This window comes from Rhinolophus sinicus, chromosome 4 (genome assembly GCF_057876585.1).
Source record: "Rhinolophus sinicus isolate RSI-liver-muscle chromosome 4, RSI-T2T, whole genome shotgun sequence".
In the NCBI taxonomy this organism is placed as follows: domain Eukaryota; kingdom Metazoa; phylum Chordata; class Mammalia; order Chiroptera; family Rhinolophidae; genus Rhinolophus; species Rhinolophus sinicus.
In genome coordinates, this window is record NC_142504.1 from 55,536,235 (window position 1) to 55,553,731 (window position 17,497).

At 38.0% G+C, this 17,497-nt stretch overlaps 1 long non-coding RNA gene across 1 annotated transcript in view; it reads left to right on the forward strand.

Moving 5' to 3' along the window:
* LOC141573181 (uncharacterized) overlaps positions 1-17,497 on the forward strand; it is a 197,527-nt gene that overhangs the window by 31,891 nt on the left and 148,139 nt on the right. The window lies entirely within an intron of this gene.

Genomic DNA, 17,497 nt, shown 5'->3' on the forward strand with positions numbered 1-17,497 from the left:
GGGTAATAAAACAAGACATTGTGGGTTAGGACCTTCGCCCAGGTTCCAGCACAATAAAAACCCTCAACAAATGTTAGCTATTATTTTTACTAATACACAAACAATAACAATCACCACTACCACCACAACAGAAGAAACTGTACCACCACACCCATAACTGTTCATTAATCAGAGGTTGGATCTTTGGGATTAATGCTCCTGTTGTTTCCTTCTCTCTTTTTTTCTTTTGTATTTTCCATATCTTTGCTCTTTATTCTGAGAGACTTCCTCAAACTTTACCTTCCAGCCCTCCCTTTACTTTTATTTTAACTGACATTTTTATTTTGTAAAGCTTTGGTAGTATCTCTATTTCTTTTCTGTCTTTGGGTTTAATTTCTTCTAAAATAGTTCTAAGGGCACTTTTTTAAAGTGCCTTTAGAAAAAAACTCTTTCTGTTCTGTCCCCAAATAATTTGTTTTACCCAACAGCCATTTTTCTATTTGTTCATCTTTCATACCTTTGGTTTTCCTCCTGCCTGGTGACTCTAAGTCATCCTTTCATATTTAAGATGGTGTATGTTAATTACTAATACCAGAGCCAGAATGGGTCCCCTTTGCTGTGGTCTAGGTAGGTCTGTTTTCCCAAAAAGCTCTCCTCTAATTCTAGGAGACACCAGCATGTGATCTTGCTTGGTTTCATTCTCTGTATCTTAAGTCCTAGTGCCTAAAACAGTGCCTGGCACATACTAAGGATGCAAGAAATAAGAACCCAAGATTGTTGAAGGCCTTTCCCTTCTGTAGTTGACAAAGCTATTAGTAGAATCTAAAGAAAGCTTCTAATGAAACATAGGCACTAACCTAATCCTGAGAAAGAGAAGAGAAATTTAAGTATGGTCAACCCTCAAGCCAATTTTCTTTTTTTCTCTCTTATTTTTATTATAGAAACTTCCTAAAATTAATCAAAAAAGCAAGAGGCAATGCTAATCTGGTAACTACTGCCCTCTGTATCAAGAATCCGACTGATATGAATCCTGATTCGATTTGTATTAATAAGATTCTGATTCACATTAATCTAGATTCTGATTCACTTAATCTAGCTAAATTCTAGTTTCTCTAACTATAGAGGCCACAAATCTCATCAACTGCTTATTGTTTCCCTGGGTTTTGTGGGAATTTAAGTACATGTCTTATAAAGTTATTTCAATTACCTTAGAAAGAATATGTTTTAAAAATCCTTATCACCACCCTTCATTCATAATTGTACCATAATTGTGCTGTGGCATATGTCTACAAGTAATTCTTCACAAATGTGTGTGGTAACACATTTTATTAACTTCCACTATCAGAATTTGATGGAATCAAATTCTTAGGCAGTAGTCTCTTACTCTTAGCACAGTTGACGTTATCTATCCATGGCTTTTTGTTTCCCTATGGAGAAGTCTAAGAGCAGCTTGATTTTTCTGTTTCTCTTAGAGTTAGGTTATTACTATCTTTTCATTTTCTTCGTGGATGCTTATAAGGTTTGTTTTTCTTTATCTTTATAATTCAAAATTCATCATGATGGAACTACATGTGATTCTTTTTATTAACATTTCCTGAAACCTGTTTAGCCTTTTCCAATCTGCACACTCTGGTATTTCTTTTAGCTCAAGAAAGTTTTCTTACAATTATTCTGGTTTCCTCTCTAAGGACATCTATAATTCCTGTAATTGGCTTTCATTTTATGAACCCCATACCTTTCTTCTCTCAGTGTTCAGCTCTTGTTTGGTATGTTTCTTCTTGCTGAAAGAGCTGCTGAAGAGTGTCACTCTCATCAGTGCTGAATTATTTTATTCAATATTAATCTTGTTCTTTGTAGCCTCTAATACAGATTTTAATTCTGCTATTACAATTTCAGTTGTTTTGCAATCCTTTTTTAAATTTCACTTAGATGTTTTTTCATCCTTTGTTTCTTTCTAAATTATTCTATTGCTTTTTATCACATCACCTTCTGTTTTCAGGTCATTTTCTCTTAGGCTGCTTTAGGTTATCAGATTTTTAAAATGTTCTTCTATTAGCAAATAATTATAGGAGGAATACTTTTCCATTGAATGTTAAATACCATGGACACTTTTCTTTTTCAACTGCATAGTTCTTATGTTGGTCTTTTCTTTTTTCCTTTTCATCTTCACTTGCAAAGAGAGTTATTCATATTTGATGTTTGCAATTAAACAGGTGTGTGAATTCTTTGGCTCTGTTCTCTTACCTCTGTGACATGGTGAAATGCCCAGGAAGGAAGGTTGTTAACGATTCCTAGACTCTGCCAAGTGTCGTTCTTGATACTCTGCACTAGTAGTGTATATGAAAACCTACAATTCCCAAGGCACTTTTATAGAGGTACTTCCATTTCTAATCCTAAAGAAGAGCTTTATTGAGGGAATGATATTTCCAGGATTCAATGTGCCAGTATCTGTCCCCTTGTTTTCTGGAAGTGACAGTCCCATGATAAATGCAGAAAGGTGAAAGAGGTAGCAAAGGAGGAGAAAGAGAAAAAAAGGGCAATATTTTATGCCCTTTGGAAAGCCCTACCTATGCAATAAAAGAGGGGGTGCTCAGTTGGCTAGCTAGGAGTCCAAAGTTAAAGAGGAATAAAATATTCTCCTTTCTTCTTTCTGATAAAAAGTGCTACTTTATTTCATGGGTCAATGCATAGATTGGCCAATCAGGCCCCAGTGAAATCAGAGTTAATGAAAATATCCCCTAAATTCTTGATTGGTTTTCTGCTAATATTGAAGACAACAAAACAGGAAATCAGAAGCATTGTTTTTCTGTGAAACAATGAACTGCTTCAAATGTGTTCCTATTTTCCATCAGTGAAGTGGTTCTAAGGAAAAGCAGATCTCTACGCAAGGCTTTCATGGAGCATTTTGAACAACCAATTTCCCCCCGCTAATATACAGTACAATACTGGACAAGAACAAAGCCCTCTCTAGATGTTTCTTGCCTTTCCATCTGTTGCAGATATACCTTTTCAGCCTGTCCCCACTGTATTCGTGCGATTTTATGTTAACCAGCCTGTTTCTATTCAAAATGAGGCAGTATGCATTATGACTTAATTGCTATTGCCAATCAACAGTTTTCTCTATCAAATGCCCAAGAGAAAAGATTTGTCTGATTAGTAATGTTTTAAAACATGACAACAAGTAAACTAACACATAGAATTCAGAGTGTACTAATTATTAGAGTTACCTTTAATGATCACAATAATAATTAATGTTTTCATGTTCATAACCAGCCTGAGACATGGTTTTTTGAGATGGAGGCATCTCAGAATTTGTAAACTTGCAACAGAGCCACAGTTTTGGCCAGCCAGCAGGGTCTTCATGAGTCATGAATTCTGCCACAGCCCAGAGCTGCCAAAATGCAGCTCTTCCCCACACTTTTCCACAGAAATTAGGGGTACTTCTGCATTTGGAAAGCTACTTCTTACCCATCCACACCCAATAAATGCCACTTAATAATAACAATGGGAATATGTGTTCTCACTTTTCTCCTAAAAGCTTCTATTTGGAGCCACAAATGTTCCCCCAAGTAATTTATCCCATTGCTTGATTGACTGCCTAGTCCTAAAACATTTTTCCTACCTTGAATGTTTCCATTTTCTTTTCAAGTCTCAGCCCGGTACTTGTCTTGTGCACACATATTGCCCTGCAATGTCAGTGGTTAGGAAGTCAAGCTGATAGGACCCTGCTTCAAATGTCTTGTTTCCAGATAGGCAAGTTCAAGACTATGTTCCTGGATACCAGGTATAAGCTGAGTTTGGTTTGCATCATTCATTACTAGAAAAATAAATAAAACCCACACTCTTTCTTTCCCTAAATTTTCGAGACTATGCTGAGGTAGAAGCTTGGAGATCCAGAGCATTGGATCCAGAGACAGCCCAAGGCTGTGGTTGCTTGGTAGCCTATCTCTGCTAATAATGAAGTGGTGTGCAGGACAATTAGCTGGATTCCCAGGGTCGACCTTCTTCCCAGGTAATGTTCTTCAGAGATTCCCAGTGCTGTGGCATGTGTTGATGAACCTGGCCCCATGTAGAAGGGAGAGGTATGCACGTCCTTGTGTGTGAGTAAATGTAGTGTATAGGCAACTGGTGTTTTAGGGAAGCACTAAAAAGCCCATCAATTAAGATCTATTTTATCTATCATTCCTGTGCTTATTTCTCCAGCCTTAGTTCTTCCTCTTATAACTGAGAAAGATCAGTTTTACCATACTGCTTGCATTAATTTACATTCCACCAAGAGTATACAAGGGATCCCTTTTCTCCACATCTTCTCTAACACTTGTTATCTCTTCTCTTTTTGATAATAGCCATTCTAACAGGTGTCTGGTGATCAGTTTAGCCACTATGAAAAACAATTTGGAGGTTCCTTAAAAACTTAAGAATAAAACTACCATATCATTCAGCAATCCTTCTGAGTCTTTACCAGAAAAATATGAAAGCATTTATTCATAAAGACATATGCATCCCTATGTTCATTGAAGTATTATTTACAATAGCTAAGACATGGAGCCAACCTAAATGTCCTTCAATGGATGACTGGACAAAGAACATATGGTACATATATATAATGGAATACTACTCAGCCATAAAAAAGATGAAATATTGCCATTTGTGACAACATGGGCAGATAGTAATGGTATTATGCTAAGTGAAATAAGTCACTTTTCAAATAAGATATATATATATATATATAACAATTTTAAAAGTAATTTATTAATATAACATTAACATTGTATAATTAATATATTAATTTTAAAATTATAAAATATACAAATATATGGTGATGGAAGGAGATCTGACTCTGGATGGTGAGCACATAATGCAATATATGGATGATGCTTTATATATAACCTGTACAATTGAAACCTATGTAGTTTTGTTGACCATTGTCACCCCAATAAATTTTAATTAAAATTATAAAAATATAATATAACATTTTTAAATATAATTCTATCTCCTAAAACTCCACACTGCAGCCCCAGCTCAGGTGGACTTAAGATGAGAAGGAACTCTTGTCCCACTCCAGTAGAAAAGCCTGGTTTTCCCCTCCATCCCCAGTAACAGGAGGGTTTCAGACAAATATAGTGAAGCCAGAGGTTAAAGGATAAAAAGTGGGAGCCACATTACATTTCTCCTGGTTATAAAATATCCCTGGTTTCATCTGTGTCACATAAAGGGAAGAGAAGACAGGGCATCATGCTCACCAACGGGCAAAAGCATCTCGAATTGAAGAAGTTTCTGAAATGGTAAGAGGAGAAAATACCTGGCAAAGGGAGGCTTCTGGATCTTCTTGGAAGGAAATTATCCAACCACCTAGACAGTGAAAACTGATTATATGAAGTTTACAGTTTGACGTGATGTGGTGCAGAAGCAATGCTTTTCTCCCCTCCCCCATCACCACTGCGTGAGGCTGGAGCAGGCATGACCAAGCAGTTTTCCTCCATGATCTATAGCACTGGCGGCATGCTTTCTCAGCCATTCGTTACACAAATTAGGATTCAGTTAGAGTCAGTAGGTGTAGGAGTTCCTCCTTGAGGAATTTAATACGTGCTCCCAAATACTGGGAATAAACTGCGAGTATGTTCCAAAGAAGATAATTTTCAAACTGTGCGGTAAAGAGGACAGCATCTACCTAATGAAATTGTCAGGTGGATAGAAAGAGTTGTCATTTAGGGTATTTACTGTGCTATCAAGGCCATTCTGAAACCTACAAATGAGTCCTGTATGCATGTTTACATGCAAATAGAGCTTGAGGGAACTGACAGACGTTCTTCCTGACCTACCCAACTCCCACCCAGTACCACCTTCTCACTGAATGCTGACCTTGCTCACATTCACCCTATCCCAGGGCAGGCTGAGACTCTGCAGCTATACGAGGAGAATGCTGATTGATCAATGCTAAATATGGCTGTTCTCTTTCCTGGACTGGTGATTCCCCAAGGCAGGGACACACTGCCCAATTCTGGCCAGTGTGTGAGGTCTGTAACTTCTAGGAAAGTACTCCCTGTCCTTAATTAAGAAAATGAAAATAAGAAAAACTCCTATCTTCCTGTCTTTGAATGTCACTGTGTGAGGATGTGATACTGGGAGCAGTCATCTGTGACCTTGAAGAAGGCAAAGCCAAGATTATTGCAGGACAGTTGACATCACTGAGCTACTGAATGAACTTCCCTGGAACTACCCAGTGCCCACACCTCCAGTTAGGTAGATCATACATGTCTTTATTTATTAAGCCACTTTTAGTTAGGTCTTTGGTGACTTGCAGCAGAATGCATTCTAAATGATACAAAAGTCATCTGTAGAGGCACAGCATCGTGAGATTGTTCAGTTGGGTTGGAGAAGTACTAGAGGAGATGTGGCTTGCTTACAATATGGAAGCCAGACTTGCTACAGAACTCCTATGTGTTTCCCACTCTACCATCCAGGGAGCTGCTTGTTAATTTTAAGTCCACCAGCATTCACTTTCATTTGAATGATTTTCTTGTTATGATTTTGATGTCATTCTAAACAAAACATTTAGCTTGCCTAACCAGGTAATGGGAAATCTTTAGCCAGAGGGTTAGAAACTAGACTCACCCTATAATTTATTACCAACAACTATAAATCAGGCCAATGTCAGAAAGCTGAGAAAAAGAATAAACAATGAGACAGCTGTCGCCTGATCTGTCAACAATGCATGACAAGGCTAGACATGCTCAACAATTATACCCAAACCATAAATATATATTCTATATTTAACCCAACAATCTTAAAGTTGTTTGATTTTCATTATTGATGTTTGCACACCCTCAGGGTCTTAAATTCTAAAACCTTTATGTTGTCATGTTATTATATTAGGAAAAAGGAACAGTATTTTTTTAAAATTTCTGTCTGCATAGCTTCTCAGACCTTTGCCTCAGTGGCATTTGCACCCTGAGCAGAAGGGAGATGACACATCTATAAGGTGAGTGAAGAATTCCAGCACTAAGTTATGCCAGAGGGGGCAGCACTTATCTTCTGAATGCTGGGAGGCTAAGGGTGGAAACAGATAGCGGAGTTGTTTAAATCACAAAGTTTCAGGGAATTGCTACAAGTGCTTAAACAATCTGTTATAAATAAGTCACGAAGTTGTAACATATGCTTTATAATGCCAGGTTCACAATCTCTGTCAAAAAGAGTTTTTTGGATAGAATCCTCTCTTCCCTTTAGCAGCCTTCACTCTATCTGAGAAACGAATTCATATTGATAGACCCTAATTATTACAGGATGCTGGGAGTGATTCCCATTTAGTTCCTGCAAATAGCCCTTACTCTGACAGAAGATGTCAAGCCAAACCGAAAACTCCACTGTGTTGGGAAAAGCTGCTGTGTTTGGATCATGGCAGCCCCTTTGTGGCAAAGAAGAATCATTTGACCCCAGGGTCTAACTGCTCTAGGAAAACCTTTGCTGAAATGTTGACAGCCACATTACCACTGTTCACATCTTCTACTGCAATTCTGCCAAATTGGCAGCCAAAGTCACACAGAGTTATTCTTGTGCTGGAAGATAGTCTTCTCTCAAGTACTAACAATACTTGCATTTTCACAGCTCTCTGAAACACAAGTCATCTTGAAGCTTCCCTATAAGCCTCTCATGGGCCGTGCAGTGGCTGCAGACTCACTCTGAGTGATCTCACTCATTTGTTGCACATATTTGCCCGTGAGAGACTCCTTTACTTTTCAAGTCATTTAGCCCTTTCTCAGATATTTTCACTCAAGGATATTTGTCCAGTAGCCCATAGGATTATTTCCATATTATTAAAAACTGCTCTCAAAGAACTCAGTTGGGAATGGAAATTGAGGATCAGGTGTCCATTACAGATGTGCATTTAGAAATCCATCTTGTTTCTCAGACAAGAGAATTTCCTTTCTACTTTTAGTGTATGCTGACTGAAAATGAAAGAAGCACATCCTGAATTAGTCACTTATAAAATATCATTTCATTTTAGTGAAATCTATATGCATGACTAGTCTTTGTCTTATTAAATCAGAATTTCTCTTTTTCATTTAAAATGAGCTTTAATTATATAAAACAATAATTACTATAAAATGATTGCATGCTTTTTTTTTTTTGAGCTTTTAGTGCCCTCTACTGGAGCAAGAAAAAAGTAAAAAAATCAATAGTACAGAGGCTTTTGTGGTGCCTCCTTAACTACTAAAATGTTATCATTAGGAAAATAATAATAATTTCACGAACTCAATATACCTAATTCACAATGATCTGATAGTGGTCAAAACTTTTCCTAAAATTACTTATTTGATATAGCTTATAGTGCATATCCCGCAGGGGTTTTTTTTGTTGTTGTTTTTTAGCTGGTTGGCCTGCTCTCTTATTTCCAGTGACCGATTATCTCCATGCTATTCATTTTGTGTTTACAGCCATGGCCTCTGAAACAAAGTTGGCCCCTAAATCAGTTTTCTTCTTTAAATCTGTTTCTTCCAAAACCATGTGTGATTTTAACTTCCGTTTGGACACCACATTTCATATCTCAGTTTCATGGGCCTTTGAAGCCCTCTGCTCCTGCCTCCCCCTCTGTCTGCTTTAGCCTGGTCTGCAGTCACCGCTTTTCCTCTGTTCCACATCTGACCTGGATGCCCCATGGAATCACCTAGTTTTCTCTTTCCACCTGCACCCCACTGCCTTGACGCCTTCGCTCCACTCTGCCAACACACCCAGGCCTGAACTCCCTCCCTGTCTTTATTTCATCAGGCTCTCCATCCTCCTTATTTCAATTGATTTCCTAACATGTCTGGACTCCACTGTTTATTATTTTAGCCACACTGTCATCAACACACTCATTTCCACAACCCTTTGATCAGGGGCTGTACAAGCCTTGCAAGTAGCCTCGCCTACAACAGCCTGATGACTCATTCTGACTCTGACTCCTAAGCTGTGAAGCACTGCTGAAGGGAAGCATCTTGCTTGGCTCCGTGGTTGATGGTAAATTCTTTGGGTCAGTCTTAGGTGAGACCTCAGGATGCTCAACAATGTCCTTTCTTATTTGCAGTTTGCTTGTTTTTCTAATTCCTCAAGGGTTTTTCAAGTTTTGACTACTTCCCTTATTCTTAAGACTTGATTTGCTTCTTAATTTTCAGAAAAAAGTGGAGGCTACTCAACTTTAAATTTCCTTGTCCTGCACTTCCCAGTTTGTCTTTATCTGTCCCCATTCTTCATCCTGTCACAGAAGATGAGCCTCTTCTCCACTAGATTCTACTCCCTCCCAACATTTCTTTTTTCGTTCCAATTATCTATTCAATTTTTCTCTTCTCACCACAGGTATTTTTCTCTCTCTTGGATTCAGACTCTGAACATTCCAAATTCTCTACTGTCCTGCTCCCAACACCAGAAATTTCACAACCCTTTCCCAACCTTGACTCTCCCACAAACTACTGCCCCCGTCTCCTTGGCTTCACTGTGAAGCTTCTAGAAAGAGTAGCCTGTACTCCTTGCTTCTACTTTCCATCAACCACACACTCCTTCATACAACCCATTAGGTTTTTTTTTTCCACACCCACAATACCATTTTACTTTTTCTTTTTTAAAATAGTTTTTTTATTTTATAATTATAGGTGATATACAATATTATATTAGTTTCAGATGTACAACATAATGAGCAGACATTTATATAACTTGCAAGGTGATCACACTGATAAATCTAGTAACAATCTGACACCATAGATAGTTGTTACAGTATCATTGACTATATTCCTTATGCTATGCCCTACATCCCCATGACTACTATGTAACAACCAATCGTACTTCTTAATCTCTTCCTCTTTTTCATGCATCCCAGCACCCCTCCCATCCGACAACCCTCAACATGTTCTATGTATCTATGAGTTTCTTTCTGTTTTGTTTGTTCATTTATTTTGTTCATCAGATTCTGGAATCATATGGCATTTGCCTTTCTCTGTCTGACTTGCTCCACTCAGCACAATACCCTCTAGGTCAATCCATGTTGTTGCACATGGCAAAATTTTATTCTTTTTTATGGCTGAATAAAATTCCGTTGTATATATGTACCCCCTCTTCTTTGTCCATTCATCCATTCAGCGACACCCAGGTTGCCTTCATACCTTGGCTTATGTAAGCAATGCTGCAACGAACATATGGATGCACACATCCCTTTGAAGTAGTGTTTTGGGTTTCCTCGGATAAATACCCAGATGTAAAATTAATGGGACCTTCTTTGTCTCTTGTTATAGCCTTTGCTTTAAAATCTTTTTTATCAGGTATAAAAAGCTAACCCAGCTTTTTCATTTGTTTCCAACTTTCAGTCTCTGTGTGTCTTTCAATCTAAAGTGAGTCTCTTGTAAGCAGCATATGTAAGGGTCTTGTTTTCTTAGCCAATCAGCCACCCTATGTTGTTTCATTGGAGCATTTGATCCATTTACATTTAAACTTGATAGATATGTAGTTATTGCCATTTTATTATTCATAATTTTGATCTTTTTTTTGCTTCTTCTTTTTAAATAAGTCCCTTTACGTTTCTTGTAATTCTGGTTTGGTGGTAACGAATTCCTTTAGTTTTTCCTTGTCTGGGAAACTCTTTATCTGTCCTTCAATTCTAAATAGCTTTGAAGGATAGAGTAATACTAGTGATAGGTCCTTGCTTTTCATCATTTTGAATATTTCATGCCAATCCCTTCTGTGCTGCAAAGTTTCTGTTGAGAAATCAGCTGACACTATTATGGGAGCTCCCTTGTAGGTAACTAATTGATTTTCTCTTGCTGCTTTTAGGATTCTCTCTTTGTCTTTAACCTTTGTCATTTTAATTATGAGGTGTTTTGGTGTGGGCCTCTTTGGGTTCTTCTTGTTTGGGGCTCTCTGTGCTTTTTGTGCTTGAATGTCTATATCCTTTGCCAAGTTAGGGATGTTTTCCATCATTATTTCTTCAAACAGGTTTTCAATCCTTGCTCTCTTTCTTATCCTTCTGGTACCCCTATGATGCAAATGTCGGTATGCTTGATCTTGTCCCAGAGGCCCCTTAGCTATCTTTATTTGGGGCATGATTCTTTTCTGTTTTTGCTGTTCTGATTGGGTGTTTTCTGCTACCTTATGAGGTCTGACAATTAAGATCACGAACCGCAACCATGCACTTATTTTGGCAGCACTGTACAAACAGCTTGGTAAGGTTTCATAACCGTGGTATATCAGTGTCTCACAGCTGTGTTCGTGTCAATGTGTGGCTTTTGCTGAGTGGTATTTATTATTGTAGTTGCATGTTTTTGAGTACCATCATGAGAATGTCTGAGCTTGAATTAGAGCAATGAACAAACATTAAATTTCTTGTTAAACATGGCAAGAATGGAAGTGAAATCAGGGCCATGTTAGTCCAAGTTTATGGAGATAATGCCATGAAGAAAACAGCAGTGCACAAACGGATTAAGTGTTTTACTGAGGGGAGAGAACGTGTCACTGATGAAGAGAGGTCAAGGTGGCCGGTAACTAGCAGAACTGACAAAAACATTACAAAAATTCATCAAATTGTGCATCAAAATCATCAGCTGACTGTGAGAAGCATAGCAGACCAAGTAAATATTCACAGAGAAACAGGAAAATCTTAATTGAAAATCTTGGCATGAGAAAGTTGTGTACAAAAATGGTCCCAAAGGAGCTCACAGATGAACAAAAGCAAAAGAGAGTCGAAGTTTCCCAAGACTATTGGAGAGGCAAGACAATGTTTTGGGCCATGTTATCACTGGTGATAGCAATGGGTGTAGCAATACCACCCTGAAACAAAGCGTCAAAGTGCACAATGGAAGTCAGCCAATTCTCCAAGAACAAAATAGTTTCGTCAGTTCAAATCAAGAGTCAAAATGATGCTGATAACATTTTTTTTTATATTAGAGGGATTATTCATGAATTTGTACCAAATGGACAGTTAATCAAGTTTACTATTTGGAAGTGCTGAAAAGGCTGCATATAAAAGTTAGACGACCGAAATGCCCATCAGTAGACGACTGGATTAAGAAAATATGGTACATTTATACAATGGAGTATTATGCAGCCATAAAGAAGAAAGAAATCTTACCATTTGCAACAACATGGATGGACCTAGAGAACATTATGTTAAGTGAAATAAGTCAGAAAGAGAAAGACAAATACCATATGATCTCACTTATATGCGGAATCTAAAGAAAAGAATAAGTGAATGAACTAATCAGAGACAGTTTTGGAAACATGGAGGAAAAACAGAGGGTTGCTAGAGGGGCGGGGGGGTGGGGATAAGGGGAAGGTGAGAGGTTTTGGGAACGTACGGGGGGATGGTGGATGGGGGAGGGGGGTTCACACAGTGTGAGGGATGTAAATGATAAACGTCTAAGTTTCGCTCTGTCTTGTGCACCTGAAACTAATTAAAAAACAAACAACAACAAAAAACAAAAACAAAAAACAAAAAGTTAGACGAAAACGACCTGAAATTTTCACCAACAATTCCTGGCTCTTGCATCAGGACAATGCACTAGCTCACACGGCACTGTCTGTGAGGGAGTTTTTGGCCAGTGAACAAATAACTGTATCAGAACACCCTCACTACTCACCTTATCTGGCCCCCAATAACTTCTTTCTTTACCTGAAGATAAAGGAAATACTGAAAGGGAGGTATTTTTATGGCATTCAGGACATCAAGGGTAATAATAATACCACAACAGCTCTGACGGTCATTTCAGAAAAAGAGTTCCAAAGTTGCTTTGAAGGGTGGACTAGGCACTGGCATCAGTGCATAGCTTCCCAAAGGGAGTACTTCAAAGGTGACCATAGTGATATTCAGCAATGAGGTATGTAGCACTTTTTCTAGGATGAGTTTGAGAACTTAATTGACAGACCTCGCACATTCTAAATCACCGGTTCAGTTCTCTGCTTCATCTAATCTACTGTTGATTCTCTAATGTTTTCTTTATTTCAGTTATTGTAGTCTTCATTTCTGACTGGTTTTTCTTTTATGTTTTCTATATACATTTTTATGTTTCTTACCTCTTGGTTGATGTTCTCCCTTAGATCATTGAGCATCCTTTTAACTTGTGTTTTGAATTCTGCATCTGGTAGATTGCTCGTCTCCATTTTCAGTTCTTTTTCTGGAGGTTTGTTCTGATCTTTTATTTGGGACATGTTTCTTTGTCTCCCCATTTTAGCTGACATATTTCTTTGTCTTCCCACTTTAGCTGCCTCCCTGTGTTTGTTCTCTGCATTAGATTGAGCTGCTATGTTTTCCAGTCTTAGTAGAGTAGCCTTATGTAGCAGGTGTCCTGTGGGCCCAGTGTCACAGTCTGCCTGGTCATCTGAGCCAGGTGCTGTAGATGTGTCTCTTGTACGAGTTGTGTGTGTCCTCCTGTTGTAGTTGAGACTTGGTTGCTATTTGCAATGTCAAAGGGACGGATTAACCGTCAGGCTGAATTGTTATGAGGACTGACCATGACTACAATAGACAAGCTGTTATGCAGGGCCTAACCCTGTGGAGCTGGATTTAATTTCGCAGGGCCCTGGGGCCTGCCCTGTCAGCCCTTTTGGCATGTAATCTATGGAGGCAGCTTTCTTGCTCTACTTCCTTTTTTTTTTTTTTTTTTTAATTTATTGTGGTGGCAATTGTTATAAGTTACATAGGTTTCAAGTGTACATTTCTGTAATACATCATCTATATAACACATTGTGTGCTCACCACCCAGCATTCAACACTGAAGTTTTGCAACATGGTTGGTTCAGATATGTGTGCATCAATGGTATTTCCTAGACCACAGGAACTGGTTTGTTGAAAAGTGTCAGCTTAAAGCATTATAAATATAAAATGTTTTTTATTCTATTTTTGTTAATTTCCTTCCAAACTTTGCCTTAAACCATGTTATGGTAAATTTCCCGTCTGTATCTTATAAAAACATCTTGGGCAGAATCCATAATATTTAATTATTAAAATATATTCAGATTAAAGACTCAACCATAAGTTTATTTAAATTAAGTGGTGTGTCTCTTCTTCCCAACACAGGTTTAATCTATAACACTGAGAATCCAAAGTGTGAAGAAAGACGTGGTTATCTCTTTTGGTTACACTCTCCCCTCTGTTGTATGGATAGTTTTATGAGCCAGCTATACTAAAACTGCAGAGGGTGGTTCCAGGCTTAAGGAATTAGCAAATAAAATAAATCATATATATATATATATATATATATATATATATATATATATATATGTATATGTATATATATAAATGTTCTGATGAAGTAAAAAGTTTTGTGTGTTCTATGAACTATTAAAGACCAAAGTGAATTGAAGTAAGTCAAAGAAGGGTCAAAAAGCATGAGCTGTGGTTGAAGAGTTAGGCAGTGGCCAGGCCATAGGGGATTCTGAAAGCCATAAAGAGACTTGAGATTTAATTCTAACCAGAAGAGGAAACTATCAGAAACTTTTGAACAAAGGAGATACATGATCTGATTTATGTCTTTAAAAGCCATCTCTGATCATTGCTAGAAGAATGGTCTGTGGGAGGTTATAGTAGAAAAAGGAAGGCCAGTTAAGGAAAGATGGCGGTGGTCCAGGCAAGAGATGTCAGTGGCCTGGATCAGTGTGGTACCCAAAAGATGATAAGAAGGCCCCAGATTGTGTATAAATTCTGAATATCCAGGCAAAAGGATTTGCTTAAGGGTTAGACATGGTGTGAGAGAGAAACAGAGAGTGAAGAATGACTTCATGTGTTGACCTGAGCAGTTGGGTGAATGGAGGTACCATTGCCAGATATAAGACATAGTAAAGGAAGAACAAATATGATGGAAGTAGGGAGCGATGAGCAGGTGAGATATTGCCCTAGAAAGCTTGGCTTCCTATCTTATTGGCAACAGTGTGCTGTGGCAACCACACTGGAAAAAGGGTCTCTCTCAGGGGAAACGGACAAACTTCCCCTTTTTGTCCTCTGTAAAGAGCTATTAATTACTGTTTATTCCCTTCTAATGAAAAAAAAAAAAAAACACATTTGTTAGGTACCACCAGAAGGAAAGCCTCAGTAGCACCAAGGTGATTTGGACATTAGGAGAAATGAGAACTAATTTTGCATCACAAGCTAGTGAAGAATTTTCAGGTAAAATTTGGAGACAGCCTATGACCCCAAAGGTGGTGATCTTTTCTTCAGCAATGAGGAGGTAGAGTTTATGGGACACAAAATGCTACTAAAAGTCATATCAAGTATTCTGCTGCTCAACTGATATCTTATTAAAAATGTTTCCTTGTGGCCAAGGAAGTAGGAGGCGCACTCTGAGCTGTCAGGCAGAGAAAAGAGGGCTGTGCTGGGATCTATCCTGAAAGCCCTGCTCACTCAGAACCCTGGGCCACATGGAGGGAGCTGTTCACATCTTCATCCTACATGACTATCAAAATCACACCACATACTTCACTTTTCTCACTTCTCCTACACAGGGGCTCATGGTTGGGCATAAGATAATGAGGACAGGCTCTGTCACCCACCATGTGGCAAGATAAAATGTAGCATAGTCAGAAGAAATTATTTTAGGGCCCCTCCCCCAGAGTTTGCACTGGTGACTCAATTCACCCCTTTATGGCTAAATGGGTAAGAGCAGATCTGAGATCCTCAGATGCCCTGTTTTAATTCTGGCTCTGCCACTGACTTCATTTCTGCAATAGGTATATTATAAATGTCTCCAGGCATATGGCTCCTAGAAGATGATATTCAACTCTAATTGACCTCACCACATTATAAGGAACACCAAATTATATTTTGAAGTTCTTTGTGAAGTTCAGTCAAAATTTGTGTCACTCCCCAACCTGCCAGCATCAGCCCCTGTTTGTAAACAATCATTTTTACAATTGAGGTTTACTTGCACATAATTGCAGCAATGCTTTTAGATCTTACTCATTTTCAGTAGTGTTTATAATTATGGCCACTAGATCTTGCTCAGAATTAATTGTATTAAATCTCAGTAGTTCAGCCAGGTAATGGGTTCTTAGGCTGGCCAGTAAAAATCATCCCATGCCTCATATAGTTTTCAAAGTCTTTAATCCTGTCTCCAAGAAGATAATCATTGATCCCAAAGACATTGTGTATGCTTCACATTGGAACTGAAAAATGCTTAGTTCCAACGAAAATAATAGAAACTCTAAGTAAGAAAAGAATAAACTTATGGCATTGAGCTGAAGAAGAAAGAGGAGGAGGAGCTGGAGGGGGAGCTAATGAGTTACTCTCTGGACCAACAGTAAACTTAAAGTTTGAAGAAGGACATTTTATTTATTTCTGTGACTCAGTTTGCTTTTCTGGTAAAGAGGGGCAACAGCTCAAATCAACCTCACTTAGCAGAGATTTATATTTTTGCCCAATTTATAGCTAAAATTAGTTTTCACTCACTAGCTACAAAACTATAAATACCCATCAGGCACATTACACATAACTTCCCATAGCAAATGAAATGCCATCATTGGTCCCTAAATAATTCTACCTGTAGATTTAATGTGTTTGAGTGGTATAGTTTTTGTTTGTTTATTTGTTTTCATTGAGGTTAGAAATGTTTGTTTATTGCATTAATGTCATATGTCATAAAACAGTAACCTCTTTATTATGGTATTTAAATACAGGATTACTAACTCCATAAAACACTAATAAATTCATGAGATATTGATTACTAAAAATATAAGACAAATATTAATGTTCCATGCAGTCACCAAAGAAATTAAAATACCTGGGAAGTATATAGCCATGTTTTTTGGCCTTTATTTGAATATTAAAGAAAGGGATGGCTTATATGTCCATTTAATTACATTCCCAGAGAGCTTGTGTATGGATCAAATGATAATAGATTATAAATTGGTTTCCAAAGTGAATATTGATATTAGATCACAATCCTTGAACTACAACCCATGCAGGTCAGACCTCAGAATGTCTTGTATTTTCAGAAAGGTAATGTGAGCACATCCTGTATGTTGGGTAGCACCTCCACTGGGGAATGGGGGAAGCACTCAAACCCATTAAGTTTTCTACAGTGAAACATGTAAATATTCACACTAAGTGGGATTAACACTATTAAATAGTTTCATATCAGTTCAAATAATTTACCAAAAATGACAAGTTTTCAGAGTACTCCCCCCACACCAAAAAAAAAAAAAAAAAAAAAAAAAAATTCTAGAATAGTGAATAAGTGATTGTAGACCTGTATTTGTAAAAGTGTTTGGGTTGCTCTGCAGCCATCTGTGGGAAAGTCTTGGTAAATTGAATGAACACCTGTGGAAGCATACAATATCACATATAAATAATAGCTGTAGACTCACATTTTCAGGAACTCACCAAATATGTCAGCCAGGGAAGTTTCCTGCCTGGAGTCCCAGGATTGAAAGTTTATGAATTCATGATACAAATTTTGTGGCCAGTGCTATCCACAGGCCAGCCTGTCCTTGGTGTTGCAAGAAAAGAGCAAAGCCAATTGAGAGCAAGAAGAGGAGCCCATGCGGGACAGAGGAGGAACTGCCAGAG